This window comes from Leptonychotes weddellii, unplaced genomic scaffold, assembly GCF_054177405.1.
Source record: "Leptonychotes weddellii isolate Sample4059 unplaced genomic scaffold, ASM5417740v2 HiC_scaffold_15447, whole genome shotgun sequence".
Lineage (NCBI taxonomy): Eukaryota > Metazoa > Chordata > Mammalia > Carnivora > Phocidae > Leptonychotes > Leptonychotes weddellii.
The window spans coordinates 1,598-4,820 of NW_027736159.1; the positions used below are offsets into that span (position 1 = coordinate 1,598).

General features: G+C 54.5%; 1 pseudogene; it reads left to right on the plus strand.

Annotated features, from left to right (window-relative positions):
- Positions 1 to 1,161: 1,161 nt before the first annotated feature.
- LOC102743788 (pre-mRNA 3' end processing protein WDR33 pseudogene) lies at positions 1,162 to 2,821 on the plus strand (annotated as a pseudogene).
- Positions 2,822 to 3,223: the final 402 nt, after the last annotated feature.

The window sequence follows — 3,223 nt, forward strand, 5'->3', positions numbered from 1 at the left end:
ACTTCCTGTCAGCAGGTACAGGAGTTCCAGTTACTCTGCAGCTTCACCAACACTGGGTATCTTCATTTATTTGTTTGTCTTTTAAATTTCACCCATTCTGGTGAATGTGTAGAGGGCATCTGATCCTGGTTTTAGTGTGTATTATCCTGAAAATGAATAATGCTGAGTACCTTCTGTGTTTATGGGCCACGTACATCTTCTTTGTTTAAAAAATGAAATTCTTGTCAAGTCTATTGCTCAAACAACTGGGTCGATCTTTTCTTGTTGGCTTGCAGTAGTTAGGCATTCTGGCCATGAGTCTTTTGTCAAATGCACGTATCACAAAATTCTTTGCCCACTCTCCGTCTTGCTTTTTCACTCTCCTTGGTGTCTTTTGATGAACAGAAGTGCTTAATTTTAATGAAATCCTATTTTTCATTCTTTTGTGGCTAGCGTTCTGTGTCTTGGGTGACATCATCTTTGGTTACACCTCATGATCATGAAGGTTTTCTCCTGGAAGCTTCACTGTTTTCCTTTTCACATTTGGGCCCATGATCCATCTGGAAATGATTTCTGTATGCAGCATGAGGAGGGAGACCAGGTGGGCGGGCTGTCTTTTCCTGCTGCCCGCCCTGCAGGAGGTGTGTTGCTGTGGGGTCTTTGTTGTAAATCAGGTGACCTTGAGGTGTGGCTCCATTTCTGGATTTTCTCTTCTGCTCCATTAGCCTACTTTCTGTCTTCCCACTGATACCACACTGCTTTCCCCCCACCAGCTTTTCACTTGATGCTTTCAGCAGCTGTTGATGACCATTGTCTACATCCATTATCCTCAACAAGGGTTGCAAAATGGTGATCTCTTACTTCTATCCATTTCTTCTGGTTTTATGAGCTGGAAGACGTATAAAGAAAAAAAAACCCTATTTGCTCACCGTGAATGTACGTTTGGCTCAAGAAACCATTCCATTTACAGAACCTGAAGGCCTGTCTCCGGCAGGGACTGCTCCACCACAACCATTAGGTGGCGCTATGCTATGCTGAATATAATGTTCTTAACTCAGAAATGAACAGCAGAGAGCTTTTGTGGTTCCATGCATTCTTTCCTGGCCTATGTTGGAGGATACGAATTCAACCTTTGTTTCTCACAACTAGAAAATCTTCAATTTAGATTTATATCTAATTTAGACCCCCTGGACCCCAGGGACAAATGGGACCACAAGGTCCTCCACTGCATCAGGGAGGTGGGGGGCCACAAGGATTCATGGGACCACAAGGGCCCCAGGGCCCGCCCCAGGGGTTGCCGAGGCCTCAGGACATGCATGCGCCCCAAGGAATGCAGAGGCATCCTGGACCTCATGGCCCTTTGGGACCTCAAGGACCACCTGGACCACAGGGTAATTCTGGTCCTCAAGGTCATATGGGTCCTCAGGGTCCACCTGGCCCACAAGGTCACATAGGCCCTCAAGGCCCACCTGGTCCCCAGGGTCACTTGGGCCCTCAGGGACCTCCTGGTACTCAAGGTATGCAGGGACCACCTGGTCCCAGAGGAATGCAAGGACCTCCTCATCCTCATGGGATACGAGGTGGGCCAGGGTCTCAAGGGATCCAAGGTCCTGTGTCTCAGGGACCTCTGATGGGATTGAATCCAAGAGGAATGCAGGGTCCTCCAGGCCCCCGAGAAAATCAGGGTCCTGCTCCCCAAGGGATGATGATGGGCCATCCGCCTCAAGAGATGAGAGGACCTCACCCTCCAAGTGGACTGCTGGGACATGGCCCTCAGGAGATGCGAGGCCCTCAGGAGATGCAAGGCATGCAGAGGCCTCTAGCCCAAGGGTCCATGCTGGGCTCCCCCCAGGAATTGCGAGGGCCTCCAGGCTCACAAGGTCAGCAGGGGCCGCCCCAGGGCTCTTTGGGGCCGCCACCCCAGGGTGGCATGCAAGGGCCCCCTGGACCTCAGGGACAGCAGAACCCGGCAAGAGGGCCACATGCATCTCAAGGGCCAATACCATTCCAGCAGCAGAAAACAGCTCTGCTAGGTGATGGGCCCCAGGCCCCCTTCAATCAGGAAGGACAGAACACAGGCCTCCCACCCCTGATACCAGGCCTAGGGCAGCAGGGAGCACAAGGTCGCATCCCCCCTCTTAACCCTGGACAAGGACCTGGCCCTAACAAAGGTGACTCATGCGGCCCTCCCAACCATCACATGGGCCCCATGTCAGAGAGGCGGCATGAGCAGAGCAGCGGCCCTGAGCACGGGCCCGAGAAGGGGCCTCTTTCCGGGGCGGCCAGGACTGCAGGGGTCCCCCTGATAGGGGCGGCCCTCACCCCGACTTCCCTGATGACTTCAGCAGACCAGATGACTTCCACCCGGACAAGCGCTTTGGCCACCGATTATGTGAATTTGAGGGGCGAGGAGGACCTTTACCACAAGAAGAGAAGTGGAGGCGTGGGGGCCCCAGGCCTCCGTTTCCGCCTGATCACAGGGAATTCAGCAAGGGGGATGGCCGGGGAGCAGCCGGGGGCCCTCCAGGGGCTTGGGAAGGCCGCAGACCTGGAGATGAACGATTCCCCCGGGATCCTGAGGACCCACGTTTTCGAGGGCTCAGAGAAGAAAGCTTTAGAAGAGGAGCACCCCCAAGACATGAGGGCCGTGCCCCCCCAGAGGAAGGGACAGTTTTCCTGGTCCTGAAGACTTTGGTCCAGAGGAGAATTTTGATCCTTCTGATGAAGCAGCCCGAGGAAGAGATCTCAGAGGTCGAGGTCGGGGTACCCCACGAGGAGGAAGGAAGGGTTTACTCCCCACTCCTGATGAATTCCCTCGCTTTGAAGGAGGACGGAAACCAGACTCCTGGGATGGAAATAGAGAGCCAGGGCCAGGTCATGAACATTTCCGTGATGCTCCTCGCCCTGATCATCCCCCTCACGATGGTCATTCCCCAGCTAGCAGAGAACGTTCCTCTTCTCTCCAGGGCATGGACATGGCATCCCTGCCACCCCAAAAGCGTCCCTGGCATGATGGGCCAGGGACCTCGGAGCACAGAGAAATGGAAGCCCCAGGGGGTCCTTCTGAGGATCGAGGAGGCAAAGGCCGAGGGGGCCCAGGACCTTCCCAGAGAGTGCCAAAATCTGGGCGCTCCAGCTCCTTGGATGGAGATCACCATGATGGCTACCACAGAGACGAACCTTTTGGAGGCCCTCCAGGCAGCGGTACTCCTTCCAGAGGGGGCCGGAGTGGCAGTAACTGGGG